Below are 18,052 nucleotides of genomic sequence, written 5' to 3'. Positions count from 1 at the left end.
GCTTGTAAAATGACACAGAGCACTGTGATTGGATGGATTTCAAGCCGCTCAGGGGTGGGGGCCGGGGGGGCAGTAGGTCCCCCCCCTCATTGAGAATTTTAGGGCCCCCACCCGCCGCACAGGGGTGGGGGCCGGGGGGGGACAGTAGGTCCCCCCCCCATTGATAATTTTAGGGCCCCCACCCGCCGCACAGGGGTGGGGGCCGGGGGGGGGACAGTAGGTCCCCCCCCATTGATAATTTTAGGGCCCCCACCCGCCGCTCAGGGGTGGGGGCCGGGGGGGGCAGTAGGTCCCCCCCTCATTGAGAATTTTAGGGCCCCCACCCGCCGCACAGGGGTGGGGGCCGGGGGGGGGTACAGTAGGTGTCCCCCCCCTCATTGATAATTTTAGGGCCCCCACCCGCCGCACAGGGGTGGGGGCCGGGGGGGGAGAGCAGGTCCCCCCCCTTATTGATAATTTTAGAAAGCGAGCTGAGCTGTCAGCTCAGCTCGCGAACGCGCATTCCGCGCACATGCGCGGTAAAGTGCTCAGGTTCTTCATAGGGCGGCATTCAATGCCGCTCTATGAAGAACGCGATTGGTGCAGCGCGAAGCCGTCCCATTGGGCCCCGCGATTTCGTCATTTTGACGAAAAAGGGGGCGCGGCCTAGCGGGGAGCTCGGCGCTGGAACGGAGGTAAGTTTTTAATATAAAAACACCTCTTTGGAATTTTCCCACGCTTGTAAAATGACACAGAGCACTGTGATTGGATGGATTTCAAGCCATCCAATCACAGTGCTCTTTGTCATTTTACAAGCGTGGGAAAGTTCTTTGGAATTTTCCCACGCTTGTAAAATGACACAGAGCACTGTGATTGGATGGATTTCAAGCCGCTCAGGGGTGGGGGCCGGGGGGGCAGTAGGTCCCCCCCCTCATTGAGAATTTTAGGGCCCCCACCCGCCGCACAGGGGTGGGGGCCGGGGGGGGACAGTAGGTCCCCCCCCATTGATAATTTTAGGGCCCCCACCCGCCGCACAGGGGTGGGGGCCGGGGGGGGACAGTAGGTCCCCCCCTCATTGATAATTTTAGGGCCCCCACCCGCCGCTCAGGGGTGGGGGCCGGGGGGGGGCAGTAGGTCCCCCCCTCATTGAGAATTTTAGGGCCCCCACCCGCCGCACAGGGGTGGGGGCCGGGGGGGGGTACAGTAGGTCCCCCCCCCCTCATTGATAATTTTAGGGCCCCCACCCGCCGCACAGGGGTGGGGGCCGGGGGGGGACAGCAGGTCCCCCCCCTTATTGATAATTTTAGAAAGCGAGCTGAGCTGTCAGCTCAGCTCGCGAACGCGCATTCCGCGCACATGCGCGGTAAAGCGCTCAGGTTCTTCATAGGGCGGCATTCAATGCCGCTCTATGAAGAACGCGATTGGTGCAGCGCGAAGCCGTCCCATTGGGCCCCGCGATTTCGTCATTTTGACGAAAAAGGGGGCGCGGCCTAGTTTTTAATATAAAAACACCTCGAAAAATTTTTTTAATGAATGAAAGTAGATATAAAAGCAAGAAGGAAGGCTGGGGGACCTGTCTTTCTTGCTTTTATATGGTGACTATAGAGTCCCTTTAAGTATCATATATCTCTTATCTGGTGCATTTAGGCCTCTCACATTATGTGTCTATAACTTCATAGCTCAAATCACAGGCATCTAAGGGGAGAGAGAGAGAAAAAAAAAGGGGGGGAGGGGAGAAAAGGAAACTTAAATTAACCTAAATTAAATTAAATACAAATAAATAAAGTATAATACAGTGAATTGATCTAAATCTAAGCGTCTTAACGTGACACTTCTTAGAATGGGGGTTAAAGTGGGCGGAGCGGGCCCCTGAGTGACGGCAATAGAGGGCTCAACATTCATTTTCTTTCTCTCCTTTTTTTCTTTCTCCACTCTGTTTTTCCTATCTTCTTCCTTTTTTTCCTTCTTTCCTTTAAACTTCTCCCCTCCTCCCCTTTTGTCCTCTCTCCCTGCCCCTCTCTCTTCTCTGTCCTCTTCTCTCCATTATACAACAAATAGAGAAGTTTAGGCTGATATTAATAATATTAATAAGAGATTCTTCCAACTTAAAGATTTATACTATCTGTGACCCTTTATTATATATAATTTTACCAACCCAAATATTATTTTACACACAGAGAAAACAATAACTATCCCTTACTGAGATAGTGAGTGATATACTAAAGTGCCTGAATAAAAGCAGCTCAACACAAAAAGTGGAATACCTTAATCCACAATAAAGTGCAAAATATAAGAATAAAAAGGTATAAACAATATACCAGCAAGTGGAGCGCTATAATGAATATTAATATAAATAATGAGGGGGTATACTCACCCCTCCAACATAGTGATACAATGTGTCCAAATGTACATACAAAGTAAAACAACAAAAAGAGAGAATATAGTGCAGATGGTTTACAAAAATCAAAAATGAATAATAGTAGCAATTGGTTGAAACCACTCACGTGGGTTGGAGCCTATAAGCTATTGGCTCCGTAAGTGACTCCTTTTTGCTCTTGAGGCAGCAACACACCCCTTTATCCCAAACGATGTTCTCCCGAAGATATGGAACAAGCAGAGAGAGAGAACCTCATAGGTGGTATTGTACAGATAGTGTATACAAAATAGTGAGATAGTAATTGTTATGCTCACCTTAGACAGAGCCTTGAATTCCTGGCTCTGAGGTTTGTTGGCAATATGCTAATTTATTGGGATAGCATTCCCCACATAGTGTTCCTGGAGGCTAGAAAGGACTATATGGACTGATATAAAAAAAATATCGGTTTATTGTAGAGATAAAAAATAATAAAAACAATATTAAGACTTCTCAAAAGCATATAAGCTAAAAGGTAGAAAGTCCAAGTTTAGCTGGAGTTTTGGACTTTTATACTTGGACTTTCTACCTTTTAGCATATATGCTTTTGAGAAGTCTTAATATTGTTTTTATTATTTTTTATCTCTACAATAAACCGATATTTTTTTTATATCAGTCCATATAGTCCTTTCTAGCCTCCAGGAACACTATGTGGGGAATGCTATCCCAATAAATTAGCATATTGCCAACAAACCTCAGAGCCAGGAATTCAAGGCTCTGTCTAAGGTGAGCATAACAATTACTATCTCACTATTTTGTATACACTATCTGTACAATACCACCTATGAGGTTCTCTCTCTCTGCTTGTTCCATATCTTCGGGAGAACATCGTTTGGGATAAAGGGGTGTGTTGCTGCCTCAAGAGCAAAAAGGAGTCACTTACGGAGCCAATAGCTTATAGGCTCCAACCCACGTGAGTGGTTTCAACCAATTGCTACTATTATTCATTTTTGATTTTTGTAAACCATCTGCACTATATTCTCTCTTTTTGTTGTTTTACTTTGTATGTACATTTGGACACATTGTATCACTATGTTGGAGGGGTGAGTATACCCCCTCATTATTTATATTAATATTCATTATAGCGCTCCACTTGCTGGTATATTGTTTATACCTTTTTATTCAAATATTATTTTAACCTATAGATTAAAAATTAAATATAATCCTTCGGGAAAATAGAATAGTAAGAGTACTCAAAATCAAAGAAGATCTCCTAAACAGTGTTATCTAGGATATTCTCTAAAAATAAATCATAGAGAGAATAATCTGTTAGGCATTTTCATTGGGCAAATCTGCTGATATACTTTTAATAAGTTATTTTGAATCAGCATTGATAATCAAATTTTTCAAATGTTCATATATACTATTGTAGCCTCAAGTAAAGAGAGAATTCCAAAGATACTTAACATCAAAGGGGATCTTACTAAACAAAATTATTAAGGATATCTTTTAACGTATGTCCAAGAAAGAGTATTTCATAAGGCATTTTCCATTAGACATTCAGTTAATATACTATTATCCTTGGTGTGTCAGTTTAATATATAGTTTCGTAATTTTGCATAGTTGTTTTCAAATTAAGTCTATTGCATAACAATGTACGTATATGGTATAATGACTGTTGATTTTAAGTTTACTCATATCTATCAAACGTTTATAAACCTAGTAAATAGTAATAAGACGGACCTTAAGTCCGAACGGATGACCTGCTGCTTACACTTTTATATATATATATATAAAAAAGCCCTTTAATCCTTACTGTGTAGTGCCTAGGTAATTATATAACCTGCTCAACATGTCTAGTATAACCCATTTTATATTAGGGGGGGGGGGGGGGGGACTGTTAAGGACATAATAGACAATTTAGTAAAATGCCTATTTACTCCATTTAACTAAACAAACTCACATTATAATAATGACTACTCAAAATATCTCGCTATAAGCTACCCCTCCCATTGACAGTGTACAAGATGGCGATGGAATCTGGGGAAGAACATTATGACACTTGTCCCACTGCGTGACGTTATTATCAGTAGGATGTGCTTTGATTAAAACCACTTAACACCTAACCAATTATTGATGTATTCCTCTCTGTTATCTATAATTATGCATATTATGTATTAGTGCTTTATGAGGGGGTTCAACGCCCATGATAGCATACCATTTACAAAAGTAGACAATCCAAGGTATTACAAATGGGTTATGTCCAGTCTTTTTTTAGTAGCCAGTTAGTCACAAACACTGGTCAAAGTTAGCATTCATATTTGTTTGTGTGTGTGAAAACTGCAAAAAACAAATTTTAACCCTAATTTTGGCCAGTGTTTGTGACTAAGTGGCTACTAAATAAGAATAACCATACCCCATTTGCAATACCTTGGGTTGTCTACTTTTGAAAATGGTATTCCATCATGGGGGTAATTCTCATTCCTGGGCTACCATACAGTTTCAAAGGCAACACCAATCTGGCAAATTTTAATGTACAAAAAAGGAAATTCAAGTCTTATATTTGACTCAGTAACTTTTGAAAACACCATAAAAACTGTACACCTGTACATGGTGGGTACTGTTATACTCGGGAGACTTTGCTGAACACAATTATTAGTGTTTCAAAATAGTAAAACGTATCACAGCAATTGTATTGTTAGTGAAAGTGCCGTTTGTGTGTGAAAAATTCAAGAAAAGGCCTTTTCACTGACGATATCATCGTTGTGATATGTTTTACTGTTTTTGTCGTGGGGAAGGCTATCTCAGGGGGGAACAGAGTGCAGCTCTATCCCCAAAAAGGTTAGTTTAGTTGTGGGGCCGATAGTTTTTGATGGAGACAATGGTACACCAAGTGTGGAAAAAGGTGCTGAAGTACTGCTGATAGCGGTGGGTGTCTTTGCCCCTGGCTCTATCAGTAAGAAGTTGTCTAAGTGGATGACAGAGTGACACCTGAGGACGTTCAGAAGCAGCCAGCATAGAGTCTCAGCGAAGATATCAAAAATTTGGGGCTGCTTCAAGAACCGACAGTGAGTCATGTGGAAAAGTAGTACTTTTCTCGCCATTTAACACTGTGCAATTGCCAGAGTGAGGTGGTGCATGGATAGTCGCCAAGGGCGACTACCAGTTGAGATAATGGTTCGTATGGCGTCGTCAATTGTTATGTACTGAAGTGAGAATTAATCTGCGGGTATGAGTGCGTTAATGCTGGGAACAAAAGAGGAGTGCGGTGCCGATAAATAAATAATTTGCTGTTTTTTATTAGAATACTTGTGTACTGCGACACCAATGGGGTTAGTGCGCCAGGAGGAAAACGGTGAGGAGGTGAAGGGGCTGATCATGAAACCGTTGGAAACTTCGGAGGAAAGGAGAGTGTCTGTGGAAACTGGATCTTGGCATGCTGACAATAGATTGGGACATTCCAGTGTGCATGTGGGGATGGCTATAATACCTGTGAAAAAACCCTGTGAGAACCCAGTGGTCATGTAAGGACATAAGTCCGCCGTATGTGATGTAGAGTTACATACGGCGCAAGACGGGGGCCTGAGACCAGCGAAGTGGCGACAGAATAGTTCTTTATCCATCTGACACCAGTTAATTCTGACATTAAACTGTTTCAGATGGGTCGCCGCCTCGCTGATACCGACTTATGATAGTCGTAAAAAGAGGAGCCCCCGTACTTGATGCCTAAATCCACCACCTTGTGGAGGTAGAGGTCTAGCTCCTCTCTTCTGTGGGGATACACCGTGCAGATGACATCACGGTATATCCTAAAGGCAATTTTCGAACTGAGGGATGGATAGTTTTTTGTTAAGCCTAGGGTCTCTAGTCTTGAGCACCACTGAGATGTCCCCGTAATTGTATGCCCTGTTCTCCAGTATGTCTTGGGATGCTATAAGCAGAGACACCAGACACACGTCCTTCCCGTCTAGGATTTCTTTCCTGATGGAGTCTGGGACGGAGTGGGCTGGTGACTCGAAAGGAGATATACCTGTGGCTGGTACTGGAGAGGGGTGTATAGGGGGGCATGGTGGTACAACAGGAACTGCTGGGGTGGTGGCTAGGAGGCCTTAGGTGTTACCTGGGGAGGCGATGGCGCTCTCAACCTTAGATAGCCTGCTGTTCAAAGTTTGTAGGTTGGTCAAAGTTGCTGCTAGGGTATCCTGGGTGGCCGTGCCAGCGCTTGGTGGCTGTCCTTGAGAACTAGTGCCTGGCCTAGGCTCAGGGGCTTGGTAGGTGAGCAGTCTGTAGAGTTCCACCTTTCTAGCCATAGCTGGAAAGGGGATTCCCCTGAGCCTAAGTTCGGCCATAATTTTAGGAATAGTCCATGCTCTCAAGGATGTGGGAGTTGAGGGGGTGAGAGATTTGCATGGTGACTCTGGTCTGATGGGAGTAAACGGGATCTCTTCGGGCAACTCATTGATGGGGGCTGGTTCTTGAGACATTCTAAAATTAATTAGTGAATGAGATATTAGAAGGGGAGTAGGAGAACCGGGAGGGATATGAGGGGGGTCTTTTAGATGAACTGGACTGTAATGCTAGTGCCGAAGCGAAAAACTTAACTGTGAATTTGGTGATAGGTGAGGCCCTGCTAATGCCGAGTGGCGGTGAGAGGCTCTAACTATGATTTGGCTTAGGGAAATTGCCACAGATGTGGTGGCGGGGTGTTGGCCTCTCGGTGACTGTAAAGAGGATCAAAATGTGTGGCCGTGACAGGTGAGACCTTGACTACAGCACTGTAGAAGGGTGAGCGAGGCGTATAACTATGATTTGGGCGTGGGGCAGTACCTCCGTGTTGAGGTGGGAGATGGCCTCGCGGGACCGGATTTTTTTTTACTTCGGTGAGCTAGGGCCGGAGCCTAGACCCTGTAAGCCAGTTCACTTGTATACTTATGGGTTGAATGGTAATTCTGATGTAATGTATGGATACTAACCTTGAAGGGGTTATAACCGGGAACTGGAACCTTCAAGTGTTTTTAACATAGAGTGTCTTGGCTGCTGCTGTTCTCGTAGAAGAAGCCTAAGGGTTAAGACAGATGTTGATGTATTTGAGCGTAACGTAGTGGCGTATGATTTTTAGTAAGGGTTGGCTGTTAGGAGTGCAACATGAGATCCTGAAGTGAGGGATCTGGATGGTTAGTCTAAGACTGGGACGAGTTTACGTTATAGGGAAAGGCTGATTGAGGCTTTGTGGTAGCGAATGCCATAAACGAGTAAGGACGTAAGTACTTAGTAGTGTGGCTGAGTACCAGGTTGGGTAGTTTCTTGCCTGATGGCAGTATGACTGTAGGCTTAGGTAGAAAAAATGTAAAGATTTTAACACACCAAGGGCGTAGGACCGTAAGCTAATTGTAATGAATCAAGACCACGTTAGGTCTAGTATGAAAAGTCCCTTAATGAGTAGAGAACTACACCTTGATTTGTTGTACAGGTACTTGGATGAGCATACCTGTTTTTTTGACGTAGAAACCGGAGGAGGCCTAGAATAAATCTGGAGCTATGGAACCCATTGAATATTTTATAATTAGCGAAGGCTGTGACAGTATGTTTTAAATAACCAATTTATACTGTGACAAGTTTAGAGTGCATGTTGTTTTGAGGCATTGACATAGTTGAAACCAAAGTGAGTAAATACTATACCTGGGTTTGTAAATACAAGAACTTGAATTTGCTAACTTTATGCAGAAATACAAGAAAACAAGGCAATCTGTGGAGCCAAATAAATGTAACAGAGGGTAAAAGTAATGACTGCGTAACCTAAGGAGAAAACATAGTAAATTAAAATGAAAATGTAGGGTTTTACCAGTATTACCCAAGAAGATCGTGTTATTAATTAATATATGTTTGTAGTGTTTGTACAGGGTTGGCATGGAGTTGAAGAATTCTGCCAATTTAATTGGGTGTCAGGAGGAATTTATTGGAGGAATTTATTTAATTGATTAATTAACTTTAAACATAGTTTAATAAGCACATAGGCGTAGGAATAAATAACTGATTACTAAGGTAAAGTGACTGAGGTTTAATATTTTAAACATAGTTCAACCGGAAAACACAGGTTTGGTGGTAAAAGGTTGTAGTACTAAACGGATTTAATAACTCATACTGACAGGTTTAATCCAAACAGTTACATAACCGAACGGAAAGTATATACAAATTTGTGTTTTATATGGATTCGTGTGCACGTAATGCTTGTATTAGCTTGAACAGGGATCGGTAGTTTTTAGCCATACGAGGGACCTGCTTAGGTAAAGTATAATGTGCGTTTGTTTAATTCTGCACGAATAGCAATAGCATGAATCAGGTAAGTATGCGAGGGATGAACGGGATATTACACAAATTGCTTAAAATGTCGGAACGGGTAAGTATATATGTACATGGTTTGTGCGGTATGACCGAACAGTAAATCAATAATGGTAACGATTAGCACCAGAGTTTTGCCTGTACGTAGGTCGGCATTTTTGACCGTACGAAGGCCCCATGAAACGTAAGTATAGCGGGCGTTCGTCTAATTTAGTCGTGCAAACGCGGAAATGCACGAACAGGTAAGTATATGTGAACAGGTAATGTAAGAGAGAAAAGGGAGCCTACCCCCAAACGCTATTTCCCTCACTAGCTTACGTGAGCGTGCCGGTCTCGTGACCGGAAGCCAAGTACCGCGACCAGGGAGAAGATGGGTGGCAGGGCTGCAGAACGGATGGAGGATTCAGCTGAACGCCTCTACTGCTGGAGACTGGAGCTGTTTGGCGGGAAGCTCGGACCGGAAGTGCTGGTTGCTATGGAGATAGACAATCAACTGGATCGGCAGAGGTGAGTAAGGGCTGGGAGTTTAAGTAGGGGGACTTACTCCTCCCACAAATTCAGGCCTAATGGCCTTTCTACATATAAGTATATATTATTTAATTTTAAACAGTTTTTAACCTTTTTATTTTACTTTTTTTTCCAGGCAGCAGGGGGACTACCTGTCATTCCAGGCAATCTCCCTGCTGGCACTGCTATCGATGGCTATTCCGTCCGTGTGATTGTGAGGTCCTCCCAAGGAGGGCCGGATGAGCCGCAGAGGGACTCCCTGGGAAGCCAGGTAAGTCCCCCTCATTGCGATCGCCGGCGAGCGGGTAAGTGCATAGGACGGCGTGGATGCCCGCCCTTAAGGGGTTAAAGTTTTTTGAATTGTGTATGAATTTTCTTTCAATGGGTTATTCCAATTTTCATGACCACTTCTGCATTTAGAAGTGGTCATTTTGATAGAAATCTGTATGTGCCATTTTTCTGCTTAAAAAACACTGTACATCCAGAGATATTTGTGCCGGGGGTTAGTCACACTCTGTTAGTGGAACTCTGTTCCAGACTTCCAAATGTCAATTCTGTGCAAAATTTACTTCTATGGTCAGTGCGTTCTGTACTCTGGCGACAGCATTCTCTACTTCTCCCCTTGCAGGCAGAGCATACAAGGGAAAGCTTGTATCTCCATGCTCCACTGTAGTCCTCCTGCCTCCCTGTACTTGATGATTAAATGTTTTTTAAGTTTCCTCTCTTCCTCCTCCCACCCCCACGCCGTCTCAGAGAGTGTGCATGCGCTCTGAACCGGTTAAACAGTCCAATAACAGACTTCTCTCGGAGAAGCTTTTGATTGGACCTCATAAAGGCTGCTGTGACATCAGACGGAAACGTGCTGAGCAACTACGGGAGCTTTGGAATGGCGCTGGATTTCAATCTTTATTGTATTAGTTATTTTAGCTTTGGCTGCTAAAGAATTATTCCTAATAGGGCATTTTTTGTTTTTTAAAAAAAGTTATACAATAAGATAGTGTGAGCGCTCCAATAATAAATCACTAGATAAGTATAAATATAATAATGTCCACCGCTTCAGCAATGAACATGTTAACTAGAATCTCAGCCACAACTCTAATTAGCCAGACAAAACATGAAAACACACTCTTTTTGGCTTAAAACTACGGCAACACATATAGTGCCTATTTATTAGAAACAAAAAAAAAAAAAAACGAGAAAAAACATAAAGCAATGAATACAAAGTGGCTAAGTGTAAACCAGCAAAAAATAAAATCTCTGACAGCTGCCAGATACAATTTAGCAGGCTAGAGTGTCACTCATTAGCCTTTCCACATAATGCAAAAATAAACATGTCAAACTGGTTATACAAATTTAATAATTCACACAAGCACCTTATAAAAATATGGGTTAATAAGGTGCTTGTGTGAATTATTAAATTTGTATAACCGGTTTGACATGTTTATTTTTGCATTATGTATTATTGTATCTGGCAGCTGTCAGAGATTTTATTTTTTGCTGGTTTACACTTAGCCACTTTGTATTAATTGCTTTATGTGTTTTCTCGTTTTTAATTTTTGCTGAAGCGGTGGACATTATTATATTTATACTTATCTAGTTATTTATTATTGGAGCGCTCACACTATCTTATTGTTGATCTTTCATCCTTAATAGTCGCTCATGTTAGTTGTGAAGCAGCCCACTTTATTTCCTAGTGATATTGTGTTATTTGTATACATTAATTATTATCCTCCCCGTTTTTGAGCCGTTCTTGTGTATTTATATTGGGTTTAAAAAAAGTTATGTAAGAAGGGTTGGAGTAGCTGTTTAATAAAATCAAAACTTGTTTTAAACATACAGATATCCTCTTATTCTTCCTGGGAAGTCTTGCACTTAGGGAAGTCTTGCACTTAGCCTTCTGAAATCTACACTAAAAGCAGCCTAGGAACTAGTCCAGTTCTTAAATATCTAGAAAACATTCTAGGACAAAGTTTCAGGTTTTGTAATGTATTTCAAAGTTTATTTACAACAGCATGTATGTAATTAATGATTCACACCTTGCTTAGTCATAATTTTGATAATATCCCTGGGAAAAAGCTTGATTTGGTAGCTGATGCTGTAAATATATTTTGAACTATGTTCTATATTTATAGAAAAAGCAAACAGATTGTCATTCTTGAAGGGGTTATTTGGCTATTTAAAGGGACACTGTAGGCACCCAGAAAACTTCAGCTAATTGAAGTGGTCTGGGTACAATGCCTTAACCCTACAGTGGTAATTATTGAAGTCTACCAGACAGTCACTAGAGGGACTTCCGGAATCGAAACAGACCTTTGGTCCGTTATCTGACGCTGGACGTCCTCACGTCCTGCCAGGGCCAGATTAACAGCCCAGTGGGCCTGGTGCTGACAATTATGATGGGCCTAATTACAGAATCTTATTGACCAAAAACACTAAAACACTCCCAAGCGTCATATATATGATGGAGATGGTGCTGGAGAGAAAGAAAACAGCAGCTATAAGAAAACACATACCCTATTATGCTAATCACTCTCTAATTTATGTTTTCATCTTCCAAGTAAATCCATAATCCCTCACAGCAGTGTCCCGTCATGCAGGAAGTCAATGGGCACGGTAAAAGGTGGGCCACTGACACAAATCACGTAACCTGCCAAAAGGGGCGAACATGCCCCCCCAAAAAAGAATTGGAAGGCCAGCCTGGTGTGAATACCTGTCAAACTGCCTGCCAATCATGCAGTTGGCCAACTAAGGGCATACTATGCAGACAGCACCCTGAGCTTGGCATAAATGTGTCTATGATGCGCTCGCTCAACGCTTGCTAAGGACTGTCCCCCTGCACTCGCTGGTCCACTTGTCTCCTTACCTTCTTACTGAGAGGCAGAAGCTCCTGGTATATAGTCTATAGTTTCTTGGAAAAACATACCGGTCTGATATCACATGATGTAAATCACAAGGAGTAACATAAGAGAAAATGCTGTAAAATCACTAAAAAAACTACTTGGTTTGATTTTGCTGTATAGATGGATTGCTCCCAGTGTCCCCATGTCTCCCAGTGACCTCATGACTCAGTGTCCCCATGACTCAGTTTGATTACTCCAGGTCTCAGTGTTCCTATGTATCAGTGTCTCAGTGCCCCATGTCTCCCAGTGTCCCCTAATCTCCCAGTGTCCCGTAGTGTTGTGTCCCCAGGTCTCCCAGTGACCCTATGTTTCACAGTGTCCCTATGTATCACAGTGTCTCAATGCCCCACGTCTCCCTGTGTCCTCCAGTATCCCAATGTGTCTATGTCCCCATGTCTCCCAGGGTCCACATGCCACTAGGACACTAGGAACATGGGGAGACCTGGGGACACGGAGACACCAGGGACACTGGGAGATTAGGGGCACTGGCTGGGATACATGGGGACACTGGGAAAATAGGGCACACTTGAAGACATGGGGACACAAAAACCAGGGACACAGACACTAGAGACACTGGCTGGGAGACATGGGGACACTGAGACACCAGGGCCACAGACACTTGGGACACTGGCTTGGAGACATAGGGACATTGAGACACGTGGGGCACCGGGAGACATGGAGACAGTGAGACACTGGGAGACTAGGGGGCACTGGAGACATGGGGCACTGTGCCTCCTCATGTGTCTCTGTGTCCCCAAGTGTCTGTCATAATGTCTCCCAATGTCCTTTAGTGTCTCAGTGTCCCCATGTCTCCCAGTGTCTGTCATAATGTCTCCCAATGTCCCTTAGTGTCTCAGTGTCCCCTACAGGGTGTAGCCTGGGTGGAATTAAGTGACAGTTTTTCTTTTATTTCTCAATGAGAAACTTCCCTGTGTTTAGGGGGATTTTGTGAATATACATGTAACAAATTAGAGACTCTTCAGAACAATATTTGTAGAGCCTCCCAATTACCTATAGTAAAAGTACAATTGTTTGTTTAACCCCTTAAGGACACACGACATGTCTGACACGTCATGATTCCCTTTTATTCCAGAAGTTTGGTCCTTAAGGGGTTAAAGGTATACTATAGGCATCAAAACAGCTTTATCTAGTGAAGCAGTTTTTGGTGTATATAGCATGCCCATCCAGTCTCACTGCTCAATTCACTACCATTTACCATTTAAAACACTTTAGTTTTTGGCCACGCAGCCCTAGCCACACCTCCCCTGCCTGCAACTCACAAAGCCTGTAAGAAAGAAATGGATTCATTTTCATCCTGATCTTAAACTAGAATTAAATTAGAAGTTCTTATCTCCTGCTTTGTAAATTAAAGGATCACTATAGTGTCAGTAAAACATAGCGGTTTTCCTGACACTATAGTGCCCTGAGGGTGCCCCCACCCTCAGGGTCCCCCTCCCGTGGCGCTGAGGGGGTTAAAACCCTTTCAGCCACTAACCTTATTCCAGCACCAGGCTCCCTCAGCGCTGGTGACCTCTCCTACCCCGCCGACGTCAGCTCAGCCGAATGCGCATTTCTCAATGCTTTCCTATGGACGCTCTGCGTGATGGAGGCATAATATGCCTCCAGATGCGCCTCCGGAAGACAGCCACTAGAGGCTGGCTTAACCCCAAATGTAAACATAGCAGTTTCTTTGAAACTGCTATGTTTGCATCTGAAGAGATAAAACCTGAGGGACATTGCACCCAGACCACTTAATTGAGCTGAAGTGGTCTGGGTGAATATAGTGTCCCTTTAAACTGTAATCACACACATAAGGCCCCTGCAGCCTCTAGCAGACTACCTATGTGAGTCCTACATTAACAATTCACCTTGTTGCTTTCAGCTAAAAGGTAAAATCTTTAATGAGACAGAAAGGGGCATTTTTCTAAAAACCTAGACACTTATTAACCCTTAATAGGGCACACATGGGGTTGGCGGAAGCACAGTAACATGGCTGTGTAATACAAATGCAAACATGGATGAATCCTTGCGCTTAAACTCCCACTACTCCTTGGCGGCAGCAATGACTATAGTACACATCAGCCCCAATACATATAATAAAATCAGATAGAGACATTACTAGTGCACTATCCCAAATCCCTATTTACATTTAAATAACTAGAGTGTTTTTAGTATCACTCTGCTGGCCATTGAAGTGTAAGCTCACCTGCCAAATCAAGACAAAACCACTTAGGTGAGTCCTCTGCTAACAATTTACCGTGCTGTTTTCAGCTAGAATGCAAAATCTTTAGAGACAGAGAGGGTTATTTTCTGAACCCCTACACACGTATTAACCCTTAATAAATCCTTAATGGGGAGTAAATGAACAAAAGGGTAGGTAGCCTAAACACTGATCAATTGATCTCCATTTCCCTATTTCTTAACCTTAGACACTTTTTTTTGTTTAAACTTAAACAATTGTACTTTTACTCTAGGGAAATGGAAGGCCTTAATTTGTTGTGTGAATTCATAAAATTCCCTAAACATGGGAACGTTTTACATTGGGCAATAGAAGCAAACTGTCACTTAGTTCCATCTAGCCTACACCCTGTTTTTAGTAAAGTAATTATGTGGTTGTTTTTTTCTGTTTTAATTTATATCTTTGTTCAAGTATAACCTTTAATAAAATATGTTTTTTAATTCAATAATAAGATCCATGCAGAGTGTGGAGACGCTGAACGTCAGTGCAGCATGCTGCATACTATGCAGCACTGCCCTAGGAAGCACCTCAAATAGCCGTTTTAGGAGTGGCCATTAGAGGTATCACTAGGGAGCAATGTAAACACTGCCATTTATCTGAAAAGGCAGTGTTTACATAAAAAAAGGCCGCAGGGACTGACTATACTAACCAGAACAACTCAATTAAGCTGTAGTTGTTCTGGTGAGTTTAGTGTCCCTTTAAAACTCCAATAGTATTTTCAATGTAGTTACACAGATTACTACAGTACATATATGAGAAATACAAAAAACACATAGTGTAAAACTGTATATAAATAAAGTGCAAGGTGAGGGATAGAATCACACTCACATGATTTAGAGCCATACCAGGTTCTGTGTAGAAAGTCTCAGGGTGCCTATACAGGTTAGGAGAAATTCTCCTCTTAGCAGGACATGGAAATCCCAATGTTTGGGTTAAAAGTATATATTTATTGGTAACACAATGAATATAACAGGATTAAAAAAGTTAAATCAATTAAGGCAATAAAAGGTAAGATGGTGTACCTAATTACAGCAGTGTGTATAATGCAAAGTAAATGTCAGTAAGTAAAAGCTCACGGCTGGCATTACCACTGCTTTAATTAGGCACGCCACCTTAGCTTTTATTGCGTACTTTGGACTCTTGTTTAGGTGGTGATGCCAGCCGTGAGCTTTTACTTACTAACATTTACTTTGCATTATTCACACTTCTATAATTAGGCACGCCACCTTACTTTTCATTGCTTTGATTGTTTTTACTTTTTTAATCCTGTTATATTCATTGTAAACTTTTAACCCAAACATTGGGATTTCCATGTCCTGCTAAGAGGAGGATTTCTCCAAGCCTATATAGGCACCCCGAGGCTTTCTACACAGAGCCTGGTACGACTCTGAGTCATGTGAGTGTGATTCTATCCCTCAGCCTGTATGTGGCCCTGTAGAGTGGCTACCTCCTCCCTCACCACCAAGATATTTGCTGCGAATAAAGCCTTGATGTCACACGGGAGGGCCAACTAGCCGGTAGATTAACATCCATCACCTGCACACCTGGTCTGGCCTCTGCTACCGCTCGGAATTCATCCAGGGTGTTCAAGTCATCTGCCCCTGAAGTGTTAGGCATCATGTGGCCCTGGCCTCTACTCTAGCAGGCCTGAGCTGTGGCATAGGAGGTCTTGTACCTGTAGCTTGTGAGGGATGTAGAGTAGCTGCTACCATCAAGTTTGACCCAGCCACTGTTGCCTTCACCAAGTTAGGTATGTCCTGCGCATGACTGTGCTCTGAAGAAGGTGAGGGCTCCCGTAGGGGTGCTCTTGGGAGCACAAGTCCCTGGGGCCTGGTGGAACAGTTCACAAATGTCAGGGGATTTTTGGAGTGTGGAGCCTCTGGATGCAGTGTTACAGTGCCCCATACTTCCCCAAGAAGTACAGGAGAGTAGACAGTCTCTGTCAGTCAGAAATTGAGAGGTAATTATCTGCTTTCCATAACAATTTCACTTTATATATATACAGTTTTATACTATGTGTTTTTTCATATTTCTTCTAGATGTACTGTATTCTATCTGTGGAACTACATTGAACATACTATTGGAGTTTTAACCCCTTAAGGACGGAGCCAAATGTACAAGTTGTGAATGAAACAAAATGTAAACAAAACCTGGCATTTGCGCTATATGTCTGTCCAACCTCTTTCATATTAAATGCACCCCCCTTATTATATATAATTTTATTCAGGGAAACAGGGCTTTCATTTAATATCAAATATTTAGCTATGAAACGTAATTTAATATGAAAAAAATGGGAAAAATAAGATTGTCTTTAATTGTTTTTAGTTCTACATGACATTTTAACTGTCAATGCCATAATACTGTTTGCTTTTACTGCAATACAATACACATTTTTGTAATCAGCAAAGTCTCACGTGTAAAACAGTACCCCCTATGTACAGGTTTTATGGTGTTTTGGGAAGTTACAGGGTCAAATATAGCGTGTTAAATTTGAAATTGAAATTCGCCAGATTGGTTACGTTGCCTTTGAGACTGTATAGTAGCCCAGGAAATACATTTACACCCATAATGGCATACCATTTACAATAGTAGACGACCCAAGGTATTGCAAATGGGGTATGTCCAGTCTTTTTTAGTAGCCATTTGGTCACAAACACTGGCCAAAGTTAGCTTTAGTATTTGTTTGTGTGTGAAAAATGCAAAAAACACCAATTTTGGCCAGTGTTTGTGACTAAGTGGCTACTAACAATGACTGGACATACCCCTTTTGCAATACCTTGGGTTGTCTGCTATTGCAAATAGTATGCCATCATAGGGGTAATTTTCATTCTTGGGCTACCATAGGGTCATAAAGGCAACGTAAGCAACCTGGCGAATTTTAATGTGAAAAAAATGAAACACAAGCCTTATATTTGACGCTGTAATTTTTGAAAACACCATAAAACCTGTACATGAGGGGTACTGTTGTACTCGGGAGACTTCGCTGAACACAAATATTTGTGTTTCAAAACAGTAAAAAGTACTGCAACAATAATATCGTCCGTGTAAGTGCTGTTTGTGCGTGAAAAATGCAAAAAACGTCACTTTTACTGGCGATCACTTTTGTGTTCAGCGAAGTCTCCCAAGTAAAACAGTACCCCCCATGTACAGGTTTTATGGTGTCTTGGAAAGTTATAGGGTTAAATATAGTGCTAGCAAATTAAATTCCCTTTACTTTCGGCATGGGTTGTCAGGCAGGTCCCGCTAATTGTAATTAATTAGGATACCTAATTATGTAAAATTATTACATAAATATATGTGTAGAATTAATATATGTATATATATATATACATATGTGTATATATATACGTATATATATATCATTTTTAAAAAATATTTGTATTTATATATAGGTATATTTATAGTGATATATACGTATATATTTATGTATATAGATATATATATTATTTCGTCCTACGTGTATTTTGATATAAATATATATATATTAATATCACAATACAGTTAGAACGAAATAAAACACATCTATATATTTTTTACTATTTTATTTCTAATTTTTTTATTTATTTTTCTTTTTACGTATTTACATATTTTTTTTATATTATATATAAATATATATATAACAATAATTCTATATATATTTAATCAGTATCAGTCTACGTGTAATTTGATATTAATATATATATATATATATATAATTATATATATATTAATATTAAAATACACCTAAACAGTGTA

This window comes from Pelobates fuscus, chromosome 9, assembly GCF_036172605.1.
Source record: "Pelobates fuscus isolate aPelFus1 chromosome 9, aPelFus1.pri, whole genome shotgun sequence".
Classification (NCBI taxonomy): Eukaryota; Metazoa; Chordata; class Amphibia; order Anura; family Pelobatidae; genus Pelobates; species Pelobates fuscus.
This window is presented reverse-complemented; position numbering follows the sequence as displayed.